This window comes from Taudactylus pleione, unplaced genomic scaffold (assembly GCF_031769625.1).
Source record: "Taudactylus pleione unplaced genomic scaffold, aTauple2 ptg000296l, whole genome shotgun sequence".
NCBI lineage: Eukaryota > Metazoa > Chordata > Amphibia > Anura > Myobatrachidae > Taudactylus > Taudactylus pleione.
In genome coordinates, this window is record NW_028284698.1 from 1,079,683 (window position 1) to 1,094,004 (window position 14,322).

The following is a 14,322-nucleotide window of genomic DNA, read 5'->3' on the forward strand; positions in this document are numbered from 1 at the left end:
ACGGTATGTTGAGAGATGAGGCAGGGGGTAGATGATGATGTGCTGAGAGTTGACACAGGGTGGCAGTGATGGTGTGCTGTGAGACGACACAGGGGGGAGGCTATGGTGTGGCTGACGGATGATGCAGTGGGATGATGGTGTGGCTGAGAGAAACAGGGGAAAGGAAGTTACACAGGAGGCACGAGGCTGGTTGAACCACTGTTGTATGATGATGACTTTGTTATTATTCCCACAAGAACAGGCATCTTCCGGACGATGTGACCTACTGTACATGAATAGTGAATACGGACTGAAGACGCCATCGTCCCAGGGAGGATACATTTCTTCAGAGGTTCCACGTTGTGAGAAACCACCGCAGAGGTAAGGTGCATATAGAATGTAAAGGAATGTGCCAAAATATGGGTGTCGTGTCATGTTGGCACGCCCCATATTCAGTAGTCATGCCCCTTCTGGTAGGTGACCACACCCATATTTTTGCAAGATATGTTTGTAATTTGTGTGGGGGGGCACCAATCTGAAACTTGCCCTGGGCTCCTGCAGACCCTAGTTACTCCACTGAACATAACTGATAGTAATTAGAGCCAGTCTAGTGTACAGTATATGTAGAGAGCTAGCCTGCAGTGTATCTGTTAGAGAATCAGCTGCAGCATTGGGATTATAAACATATTGAATAGCTCAATGGAAGGAAGTAAAGCTCAGGGCAGAGAAAGTGTCCTGCCACTTCTTCTTTCCCTAGTCTGAAAACATCTAACCAGGGTTGAGAGAGTGGAAAAACACAGTCCCTGGTAGAAACAATAGTGAGCACTTTTGCTGTCTGGGAAGCATATTGGCATTGCAGGAGAAGTCACAGGCATCACCCAGATGAGAGAGTGCTAATGAGGGGACAGAAAAGTACCTTTGGTCCACAAGTCAATAGGGCAAGGGCTGCAGCGTTGGTGTGTCTGTAATGCTGCTTGGAGCAAGCAGCTCAAAGAACATATGTTTCACCTGTAGGCTTGGTCACCTGATCACCATCAAGTTGGGGGAGATCTTCCCCAATTCCTGTACTACTTAATTTTTCAGCAGACAATGACTTTCAAGTGTCCACATTACTCCCAGGGTGGAGGGTGCCAGGATGGGGGAGAGAGGTGACTTTCTGCTCTTGTCCCCGATCCGTCATCCCCAGAACTTCATTTATTTTGCTGTAATGCAGTGTAACCCCACCCTTTTCTGAAATAGACATCCATTGCCTCAATGATGCCATTACAATCTGGCCTGTTCCCTCACTCCCCCCCAGTAGTAATTACTAACAGTGCCGTACATGTAGTGCAGATCCCAACAGCCACAACTCCATGTTTTACAGCGCTAGAGTCAGTTCTGTGCAGGTTTAGGTAGCTCAATCCATGGTGTACATGGCAATATGGCATGGGTTTATAGAGGAGTGGAAGGGGTTAGGGACGGACTAGAGTTAAGGTGCGTACACACTAGACAACTTGCAAACAACGCGATGGTAGTCCAGATTTCTTTTGAACTTCCAGACAAACAATCTAGTGCATACACACTGTGCAATCAAATTATATACTCTATCGCGCGTCATTAGTTCGTTTCATCGTTATCTATATAGTGTTAACAAATTGCCTGGTCATCCGGTAGTGCGTACACTCACTGCACAATTTGAACAAAATCGATAACGAGATTGTCAGATTGAGCTGCATGTAGGGGTAAACTGAAGATGCGGGAGACGCTGCTGTGGTAGCGTGCATAGTGGATACACACTTGACGATATGAACGATTTATCGTTCTGATGCGTCAGAACAAGGCAAATTGTTCAAAAAATCATCTAGGGTGTATGCACTTTTAGGCACAACCCTATCAACCCCGCTCATTCATGCCCTCTAACTGAGTTTGAATGATGTTATATAGATTATTTTAATGATTTTAACCATTATGCTACTCAGGCAGAGTTTCCTCTCCTCCCCATATGTTTGCAAGAAGCTCATAACTACTCAAGTGTAGTTGTCAAAGTGCCAACACTACCATAATTCTAAATGAGAGGAGGTGCAGAATGTCCTCAAAAGTGGGAAGTTTTGACAGCAATAAACAAAATTCAAAGTGATATTTAAAATTAATTTAGCAGTATGAGACATAAAATGGGGCATGTTCCGGCAAAAAATAAATATATTGTTGTATGCAATTCTCTTTTTGACTATCATTTACCTAGCAGGATGCAGTCAGCATCATTTTAATATTTGTTTTGTGCCACCAAAAATGAAATGTGTTAGCTAGTTGAATAATGAATATAATCTGAAATGGATGACTTGTTGGTATTAGGAAACACAGAGACTGATGTCCCCAGTCAAGACTCTCTCTCCTAGATGAATGAATTGGCACTGGCTGTATAAAACAACTAACAGTAATGAAAAAAGACCCTTTATTGGTTTCTTATGAGACGTTGTATATAATAAAGTATACATAAATCACCAGAACCTAAAGCAGCTGTCGGGAGGTGGCAATATTTCTAATATATATATCCAACAAAGGACATCGCTAGAAGGTCTTGTCACTATAAGAAGAAAAACAAAAGTTAAAAAGTGAGAATAAAATAGTAATACTAACAACTGAATATATAAAACAATAAAAAAATGCTATATACTGATTTTCTTTTCTCACATTAGCCTGTGTACTTTCTTGGTTGTGTACTCTGGATATATAATCTGTGTGATGATCATATTTTTTCTTGTGGCATCTTTGTAAAATGTAAAGGTAAATGTCAAATGTGAATATAACTTACATTTATTTATTAGCCACTTGGAACTCAACCAGCTTCCAGGGCTCAGATACACTTGAAGATGTACAGCTTTACAGCGACAGCTATATGGAAACTTTATACATTTATAGCTACTATGCATTTATAATAAATATTTTGGTCTGCAAAGGGGGTCATGCTTTTCTAACAATTCTGGATGACAAGATGTAGTGAAGCGTTAACAGGAAATTATTACTAAGTGATTTTGTTTTATAAACATAGAGATGAGTAGTTTGGCTTCTGATAAATCCGACAAGACCGAATTTAGGGTTTCCGAAGAGAACTGAGCCCCGGTATAGGTCTTCCAGCCAAATTCAGTACTCATAGTGAGGCAAAACTTAATTTTCTTAGAAATCTCAGATCTCATGTGTTTTGGACTGCATGTAAGTCCCTCCCTCCTCATTTCAGGCACCATTTCACACAAAAGAGTGCATGGAGAGGGTTGTGGGCTGTAGCTGTGTTGCAATAGTCGCCATTAGAGAGAGTTGTAGGTGGTTGGAGTGGGTGGGAAGTGTGGAAAAGAATGCAGGCTTATTTATTCTGTAAGTCTTTGAGGGTCATACACTAGCAATCACTTTTCAATACAGGCTCCTGTGTATGTTATGTTTGTCAGACACTAGCAACTGCAATCTGCAATAAAGGCTTGTTTGAAGTTGAAGTGAGCTTCATGTTTTTGAGATGCAGCATATTTTATTGTACTTGTTCAATGTTGTGTCCCCATCAGCTGCACCCCAAAATAATAAAGGTTGAAAAAAAAATTTGTCCTTTTTTAAAAAAAACCCTCAAGTCTTTTAAAATTCAATTTAGATATTTCAAAGGAAGATTGTGTGTGTTAGAGAAGCAATGTGTCTTACTGTACTTGCAGGGTGTTGTAGCTCCATCAGCTGCATCACAAAATAATAAATGTGCAAACATTATTTTTTTTCTTGGTTTAAAAAAAATGTTTAAGTCTTAAATAAAACTGCATGGTATAAACAAAACAATCCCTTATTTCCCTATCTCATTGTACATTCACTTGGTGTGGTGGCAGTTACATGTTCAGGTAAAGTAACTTTACTCCTATTCTAGTGTAAAATTCAATCATGGATCAGTCTAGAAGAACAGGAGCAACTCAGTACTAGTGCTGGCAGTCATAGTACTTATTCAACATCTACTTTTAAAGTAGGTCAAGGAAGAATAGGCACAGCAATGTTTGACAATCTTTATGAAAAAAAATCACTTCTAACTATGAAGGGAATAATTACTGCCAAAAAATGTAAAATTGCCAAAATGCCATACACCACATGCAGTGGCAAGAAAAGCTCAGACCACGGCCTTTATTTGTGAGTTGTAGACCAGCTAAAGCACTAGAATGCCTGTTGCGAAAGCCAGGGCCAACACAGTCAGGCATCTTCTGTAACTTTGCATGCACCGCCTTCCTGCTCTGAGTCTAGATGTATGACCTGTAAAACAGGCAAATTAATGCTCAAAAACAGAAAAAAGCTGAAGAACAATTTGTGTGTTCACAAATTACACAGATTCCTGAGGAGAGTTAAGGATATCCATGAATGAGTCTCAAATTTCTGATTCTGACACTGTAATCCTAGAGAAGACTACTTCCAAAATTTCAGAACCCTCAGCAAATGTGAGGATAAGTAGTAGTAAAAGTGATGATGATGATGACGATGATGAGTTAAACATAGAAATTTAGGATGCTACCATGGAACTTGTAACTGTGCAACAGGATGATGAGGATAATTGTGTACCTGACACTAATGAGGATGTTGATGATGAATATGTTGGACAAGAATAAGTTGATAAAATAGAGGAGGATAATGTTGTTTGTGTCACAGTAAGTCAGCCACCAGTGGTAGCACTTCCTGCCAGTGATAAGAAGCACATTGTCATGCCTGGGCAAGGATCAAAAAAGACTCCTCTTCCATGTTTTTGAATGAATTATTTTACACAAATCCTAACAACATTTGTATAGGCATCTATGACATTTGTAGTGCCAAAGTAAGTAGAGGTAGGAACATTAACCATCTAGGCACCTCCTCCCTCTTACATCATTTGCAGTTAATTTAAGTTGTTTATCAAAATCTGGAAAATCATGTGTAATAACAGGCAGTCCAGCATCAGCTACCAGCAGCATGGATAAATACCCAGCACATGCAATTTCCACTGCAAACACCTTCAACATCAACCTCCTCATTACTGATTGCAAATTGGATGCAGGACTCCTCCAAAGGCAAACTTACACCCCTATCCAAGATTCCCAAGAATAATTGTTATGTGCTAGGGATGCTGCTGCAGGTAAGACTTCTTTACAGAGGAGGACCAAGAAGCAGACTAGTAGTTTCACACAATAATTGTCTGTGAAACAATAATTTTAGCCATGATGGTGTCACAATCTGTCACAGGGAATTCCTCAGTTGGAGGACTGGGAACTGGGGGGTTAAGGTGGCTAGGAAGCAACTGGTGAAGTGACCATACTAAGGTCCTCCTAAATAATCAAACCCAGGTGTTGGCCAGACCAGAGGCATGGAGTGTAACCCACTTGGTGGTCTTCACCAGTGATCCCTCCTATTGGGATTTGGGTTTCTCCACACCAAGTGAGCAGGTTGTGGAGCAACACATGGGTGTTCTAGCAGACCCTGAGCAGAAGGGCAGAAGCTTGCTTGATCTTGATTTTCAGTATGAATACAGACCGTGAAAGCGGGGCCTTCTGACTTTTGGGTTTTAAAGCAGGCGGTGTCAGAAAAGTTACCTCAGTATGCCACCTGCTGCTGAACTTGGCGTCTGGAAGATCAGGGGAAGCTGACAAAATGGTGAGTAGCGGCCAATCCCAGGCCGCATCCTGACACTATGTTAGCATTAGATCTGTATCCAATATCCACCATCATTGCATCTGGGTGTAGCCGATTAGTTGAGGTCATGTGTCCATGCTACCAAATTCCATCTTGATTCTATTATACCAGAACAGCAATTCCTCACCTGTACTGGACATTAAACAATAAGTTATTCTTTGCTTAGAAAATGCCATTGTTATGACTATCCACTACTCTTTGTATCACTGGCTTCACTAAGAAGCCTACTGCATACTCCTAGGGGTACATGTTTGCTAAAGGTGGGTTTTTAGAAGTGGAGATGTTGACCATAGCAAACCAAATCAGATTCTAGCTAATATCTTCTAGAAGGTGCTAGATAAATGTTAAGTAGAATTTGAATTGCTATATTCAACATGTACACTTCTAAAAACCAGCACTTTGGCACTTTAGTAAATATACCCCCTAGTGCGTGTAGCAACTGCAAAAATCCTACATACTTCATGGGCCTGTGTTCACTGCTTAAACCTGCTTCACATTGCACTACCCTGTCTGTTTTCAATAAAGCCTTCGGACCACTTTAATCTGGGGTGCATGCGTGCTTCCAGCATTAGGTCATACACATCCTATGAAATGTTACTGTATGCTCTGTGTCCAAATCAGCACAGAAGCAAGGAGGCTATTTACAGGCTGCCAGAGGAAATGTCCATTGCATGGTTTAACTCTCAAGCTGTCAAATTATTGTGTTCCATGGATACTGTGCTTCTGGAAAGTTTCAAAATAAACCTTGTCCAACTGCAAGACTTAGTAAAGTATTGGTTTCATTGCCAGAGTTGCTGAAAATACTCCCAGGCACCATCAAAATGCTTTCAGGGAGTTTCCGCTGCTAAGATGCCCTCAAGAAAATTAAATTGAATTCAAAACCCGGGACTGTTTTCTGGATGTTTTACTCTTGCTTGGAGCAAAAGCAGGTTACCGAGCTACCCAAGAGCTAGTCTCTTGGAAGCTGAACACCAGTATCATAGAGACAATGAACTCTGGGCCTGATTCAGCTTTGGGAATAGAGTAAGATACAGCAAGTAACTGTGCATCTTGGTAAAACCATGCTGCACTGCAGATGGGGCAGATGTAAAATATGCAGGGAGATTTAGATTTGGGAGAGACATGTCCAAACTGAAATCTAAATTGTGGTGTAAAAATAAAGCTGAGCAGTATTTGTGGGCTACATGCAAAAGCAGCCAGTATTTACCCTGCATGCAAAAATAAGTATGTATTTGCTCCCTTTGCATTGCAAAATGGTTTGTCCAGGTTCACAGTTACTTGCTATATCTTACTCTATTCCCAAAGCTGAATCAGGCCCACTGCCTGTGCTGCAGTGGTCCAGGACATTTCATCCAATCATGTCCTATTTGCAAACCTAGAAATTGGGTTCGACACCCTGCAGTGAGTCCTGCTTTTGCTCAGCCCAGTTTTCTCTGTACCCAAACAACCCCAAGTTCTGAGTGCTGGGGAATGAGCCCAAGTTCCAAGTATCAGAGCACCAGCCCAAGTTTCAAGTGTTGAAGTACCAGTCCAAGTTCCAAGTGTCAGAGCGCCAGCCCAAATAATGAGTGGAGAGGGTTTGGAGTGTCCAGTTCCAGGAGGGGGTTATGAGTGTCTAGCTCCAGGAGGAAATTCCAAATGTCCATCCTCAGGAGGAGGATCCCAGTGTCCAGTCCCAGGAGGGAGTTCTTGGTGTCCAGCTCCAGGAGGAGTGTCCAGCCTCAGGAGGGAGTTCTGAGTTTCCAGGTTCCAAGTGTCCAGTCCCAGGGGGTTCTGAATGTCCAGCCCCAGGAGAGGGTTTTGAGTGTCACAGCTCTAGGAGGGTATTTTGAACCTGCCACCACAGGAGGTGCTTCTGAGTGTCCAGCCCTAGGAGGGGCTTCTGAATTAACATCCCCAGAAGTGGATTCTGAGTTTCCACCACCAGGAGGGGGCTCTTAGTGTCCAGCCTCAAGAGGGGGCTATGAGTGTCCAGCCCCAGGAGTAGGCTTTGAGTCTGCCACCCCATGATGGGGTCCTGAGTCTGCCACCCCAGGAAGGGGTTCTGAGTCTGCTGCCCCAGGAAGAGGTTTTGAGCCTACCATCCCAAGAGAGGCTTCTGCATGTCCATCCCCATGACGGGGTTCTGAGTGTACAGCCACAGGAGGGGGTTCTGAGTGTCCAGCCCCAGGTAGAGGCTTTGAGTCTGCTGCCCAAGGGAGGGGTACTGAGTCTGCTGCCCAGCCTCAATTGCCTCACAGTGGTACCACAGCTCGAGGGGTTTCTAGTGCCAAAACCCAAGGAGGGGTCTCAAATGCCACATCCCCAGGAGAGGTCACTAGTGCCACACCACTAGGGCTCTCTAGTGTCACAGCCCCAGGAGGGGTAACTAATGTCATAGCTCCAGGAGGAATATCTAGTGTCACAGCCCAAGGAAGGTCTCTAGTGTCATAGCCCCAAGATAGGTCTCTAGTACTAAAGCCCCAGAAGAGGACTCTAGTGCCACAACCCCTGGAGGGGACTCCTGTCTGCCAGTCCAAGGAGGGGAATCATGTCTGTCAGTCATAGTGAGGTATTCTAGCCTGCTTGTTCCCAAAAGGGTGCTGTCCCTCCAGCCCACTGTTGCTCCCACGTATTCTCGTAGTGCCACTGTGTTGGCCACCAACCCAAGGAGGAGTATCTAGTGTCACAACCCCAGAAGAGGTCTCTAGTGTCACAACCCCTGGAGGGGTTTCGAGTGCAACAACCCCAAGAGAGGACTCCTATCTGCCAGTCCAAGGAGGAGACTCCTGTCTGCCAGTAGTAGTGAAGGATTCTAACTTACCTGTTCCCAATAGGGTGCTGTCCTACCAGCCCCATGTTGCTCCCAAGTTGGCCACCAACCCAAGTGCCACCCAGCTGGCCATCCAACTGAATGCCATTGCCTTTGGGCATGAGTATCTGTCTGCTCTTGCCTTCAGGCATGAGGGTCTGTCTGCCCTTGCCTTCAGGCATGAGGTTCTGTCTGCCGTTGCCTTTGGGCATCAGGTTCTTCCTTTTCACATGAAATGTAACATCAGGGATATGATAGCAAAATGTTGTTCCTGCTAATGCATTCCTCAGGATTATACAAGTAACATTGTTTGAGCATTACAACTGGGTCAATTTCAATACTTATCATGTTTTCCACACGCAATAAACTTGGTGGTTCAGAATATCTTAAAAAATTACAGGTCTGGGCAAGAGGTGCTGGCTGTAGGCCAAATCATTTCTGGAAATTTTCAACATTCAGCAACCACATGTAGAACATTACAGCAGCAAGAGAAATTCTATTTGCCATGCCACCATCTGAAGCAAGAGGTAGTAACCAGGTGGAATTCCAGACTTTTTATCCTTCGAACAACTGGAGAAATAGCAACAAGCCATCATGGCATAAACATTAAGACATTAGATAGGGAGAGGGTCACAGCAGCATACTGGAGCATACTCTCTGTTTTATACAATTTGCTGAAACCATTTGAAATTGTAAACTATGAAGTGAGTTGAGACACTGTCATATCCTTAATTAAACTACTGAAAAAGCAGAGAGTGAAGCTGAAGGAGGAGATGAAACTAAGTGATTCCGCTAAGTATGTTGGATCTGTAGATCAATTTCTTTATTCCCTTCGCCAGGACCAATGGGTTTGCAACATATTTCAATTGACTCACTACATTTTGGCAACCATACTAGGTTTAAGTCCTATATGATGTCTTTTTTCCCAACTGACACAGATCTTAAGAGATGCAAAGAGTTCCTTGCAAGCAAGTTGTCAGCTCAAGTAGCACATGAGATGACATCTCTGGCTTCAGTTTTTCTGGGAAATGCTACTAGTAGGAAAAAACTTACCTTTTCCAAGAGACCTACTGATGATGAGTAAACCAGAGAGGATCATTACGATATCTGGTCAGGCTTAAAATAATTACCCATATATATTGACACCTCTACCGTGACTCAATCTGATACAGAAAGCATCAATAGAATTAGGTGGGGGTATTTAATAAGCTTAATGCTTTAGCTAAAGTTTGGAATAAAATAGTTAATGAGACTTTTACAGTAGATATTTTTCTTATTTAAAGATGAAAAAAATTGTGTTCAAAATTAGGATGGCTCTCGATTTTTTTCTAGTAAATCATGGTGGAATATGGGCCTGATTCAGAAATGTATGTAAATTCGATGGTTTACATAGATTCATTTCTGATGATGGAGTGCCTGCAGATGTGTAGGATTCATTCTGCTCATGTGCAGAATGAATCCTGTGTGATCTCAAACAGAGCCCCCAAGCTCCAGCAGGATTGACTTGCGGCCATTTAGGGCAGGGAGGGGGTGGCGCTGGCCTGTATACCCAGAAATGGGGGCATATCACCCCCTGTTTCTTGGGAGTACCGAGGCCATGGTCTGTGCAGATTTTCTGGCCTCGTAAGTGGGCAGGAGGTGGTCAACTTACTCAGATGGCTGATGGTGTCTATTTTGATCAGGTGCTGCATCTTCAGACGCAGCAGTGTCTTTTTCCCTCAGATGGCTTAGCATCCCTGTGGCTGTGCAATACTGTACATATTTGAATCAGGCCTTTGACATGTTCAATATTAGAATGTTGAAAGAAATTATAAAAGAGCACAAAATATTATCTAGAATCTAATGATTCTTGATGTCTTTCTTTGCTAGGACCTTTAAGGCCGTAAATATTGCTTGGTATTCTTATCTTTGAAGCTATGGTAGGGATGTTGATATATTAGTAATATTTTTTTAAATTTATTTTTAAAATTTTAATTAATTTATTGTATAAGTTATACTTAATTCTCTAAAAGGTGACTTGATAGAGAATAAAACTCCTTTTTTAATACTTAATTTTAGATATTTTATTCTACTCTCTATTTTTTTTGTATTATGATTAGGATTTATTGATAAAGGAACAAATAGTCTATTAAATTGTAGATGTATGCAGAGATGGGATGTGGGACAATTTAAAATATGTAGACAAATTCTGAAGGCCATATTCAATATGGGGTGAAAAGTCCGTTATCGGCAATAATTTATCACTGATGACATCATTTTCGCCTATTTCCAATATCCCCGTATTCAATTTAATTGACTTTTCGCCTGTGCGAAAAGTCAATGAAAAAAAATGGGGATACATTTTTCGCTTGCCTTTAGCAGGTGAAAAAAAGTGCAGAATTGGGGTTTAGGGGTGCAGGCTTAAAAAAATAGCCTGCACCCTTGGGAATGGTCCCTAAAAATAATCTGTGTTAAAATAGTTTTTAAAAAATAGGGACACCCCAAAAAATGAATTTAAATTTTGGGGTTTAAAAAAAAAATAGGGAAAACACTTCTAAATTATCAGAATGGAGTCTGGAGGGGTTCCCTTATATGCGGCAGGTGTTTTCTTCATTGCAAGAGTAGCGGCAGGTGCATTTTTGCAGAATTTTTACAAATCATTTAAGGGACTTAAAAATATGCTTGCACCCATTTTCAAGTACCCCAAATTTGATGGGCATAGTTATTTTTCCAAAAAAAACTTTCTAAATGCTCTTCTGCATCACCTTCTTCAAAAGCCACATTTATGCACCTGCTACGGCTATTTCAAAACCCAACTTTCTTCTGCAGGCAAAAACGGGGGTACCCATAGTGATCCCCCATGTCTGGACATCTTTAGGGGGGTCCTAGGATTATTTCCCGAAAATTCCAAGGTTTTTTGCCAATCCAAGGTTCGCCGGTTCTCGTTTTCGCCTACTTTGGAATTGAATACGGGGAATAGCAGGCACGTGCGCAATACTTTTCTGCCTGGAGAACAGGCGAAGGAGGCTGAAAGTCCAGTAGGCGAAAAGTCTGGACTTTTCGCCCCAAATTGAATACGGACGTGAGTTGACAATGAGTCACATGTTGAGTAAACTCTCAAGTTGCATATTATTTGTGTGTTACATGCAAAACATGACACTACTGTATTTCCTCTAAATATAAAAAAATAATTGTACCCTTTGCATAGCAACAGGGTTTCTCTATTTACACATTTGTACCCTGCAGAAGGGTTTGCTGCTCCTAACTCTATTGTGGGTGTTTATGTTTAACAACTTTGTTTATGCTACTGTGCCTTAATGTAGCTATTTCACTTCATGCATTTTTCATGGCATTCAATAATCTTGACCTTATGTATTATTTTTCTTCTTATATTGTGTGTTTATGGAAGTTATCAGAAATCATAGATAAGAACTAAACTCTACTTCGGGCCACCTGAAGTCTATAATCCAATTTGCTGAAAACTGAAACCTGGAAGAAGTCATATGATGAATATGTGTAATAACAAATGTCAGCTTGTAGCAGATAGTCTGCTTGTCAGAAATATTTAATGCATAGATAAATCTGTGAAACCTCTATGTTCCATATGACAGAATGTAACTTCTCATAACTTCTTATTGCAGCTGTCATTTCAGAGTATGGACAGAAAAATTATAACAGTGAGATGACCTATATTATATATATATATATATATATATATATATATATATATATATATATATAATTTTTTTTTCAGCTACATGACCTGGACAGAGAAATGTTCCTAATGTTTGGCACACAGTTGTTTGCAAAAGTGTTGGCAAACATGTTTCTAACCAGCCATGAGCATTGCTTTTGTATAATTAAGACCTCATTATTTCCACTCTTGAGCCAGGCAGCTGTCACTAACTAACTCCACAGACAACTTTGTAGCTGTTACAAAATGACAAACATGAATTTCATAAACATCATTCAACTTTGCATACATTGCTTCAAACAACCTCAGGGAGCATATTTTACCATTTTTCCCTGATTCTACCCTTTTGCTATTATGCTTACATAATATGCATATACGTACAAGAGCCTCTCCTACAATGTCACTCATAACAATTCTTCAGTTCTTTTTTCAAGGGAAAAAGAGAGCACATCTAGTGCATTACCTGCTTTATTTACATAAAATACTTAAACAAAAAAGCACTCACAAACATGATGTTCACAATACTGTAGATACTGACCAATCAATTTTAAACTTTCAAGCAATGAGACACGCAAGGTGCCTACCAGATGTAGAACTAATCAGGCATATCAAGGTCCAGATAACCCCCAGGGCTTTTTCTTGCTGAGCTCTTTGTTTTTAAAGGTGCCCATCCACTAGCAGACATGAAAACGACTGCATGATTACGACATTGCAATCGTGGAGTCGTTTGTCAGTCTGTGATGAGCCTGCACTGAACGAGCAGTCGTTCAGTACAGGCTCATCAATTATCTGCAAACATGCTCAACCTGACGTAATCGTCAGGTTGTCCAGCATGTTTGCACGATGATAGATGTCTAAATGACCAGCGGGCACGCGCATTGCTGGTTGTTTAAGACATTGTTACAAATGATTTGCTAACGTTTTATGAACGATTGAATGATTGAACAATCGTTATCGTTCAATCGCTCAACTTAATCGTTAAGTGGATGGGCACCTTTGGAACCACCTGGCAGTCAGCTAAATCACCCCTCCACTGATGCATTTCTAATATACTGTAGGTAAAATATTTTTCAAGGTGTATGTGTCTCTCTCCATGAGCAATATTTACATATCATTCAATAACTAGAAGACAAGCTACAATTTGATCCTGGCTGCTATGATGTACAGGAACCAGCAGCTAGGTTTGTACTGTCTGTTTGTACAATTTTCAATTGAATTGTTTGTGTTTCACTGTAATTTACCCTGTTCTGTACTACAGACACTTGATGGTGCCATATAAATAAAAGATGATAATTATGATAGCATGTCCTTGGAAGCTCTGGCAGCTACATATGAGACCCAGAAGCAAAGTACAATGCACTTTGCAATGTACTACAGAATATCCTGTACACATTACACTATGGATGCTTAAAAATGTCAAACTAATTAAAAATAATTTTTTGTATGAATCATAAAATAATGCTTGAATTCTTAGAACTAGAGCTTTGGACTTTACCAGTAACAGTCGCCTTTCCCATAAAGCTTTCAACACTTATTGGTACTTAGATGCCGCCATGACTTCCATGTGAATAGTAAGAATTTATCCAAGGTTATGTATATTCTAGGTGGTATAACACAACACCTAAAGGGTACTACAGCTAATACAACTGCTAGTATAATATAAGGTGACAATCGGAACTATGGGCAGTAATGTGCTAATAAACCAAGTGGGAGATAATTCAGTGTAAGTGACAAAAACAATAACCAGAGATGTACCATACACTGTAAACAATTAAAGATGAACTTTGGTACAAATAACCATTATCAAGCTACAATACAACTAGGGAATAAATGAGGTCTATAAGATTCAAAGTTGGGTGGCAAACAGACTCAAAAAAAGATCAGAGTAATACAACTGTACACTGGAGTAGGGAATCACAACTGAGGCTGAAGCTGTCATCCATACTAAGTCTTAGTCCTTATTGCCTCTTTAAACCACTGTGACCCAGTAAGAGACTAATCGCACAGAATTATGTGATCAGAATTCGCGTAAAAGCCGACAATGCAGGGCATACATCGACCAGGACTCAGAGCTACCAGCAGGGGCTCACTACTAATGAACCACTGCATTCTACCAGTCTTTGAACTTTTTTACCAATTCAACTGAATATACTCATGAATGTACTGTACTACTATAGAAATTACAATATACTCAGAATAAATCATCCAAGGTTAAGCACTATATTAC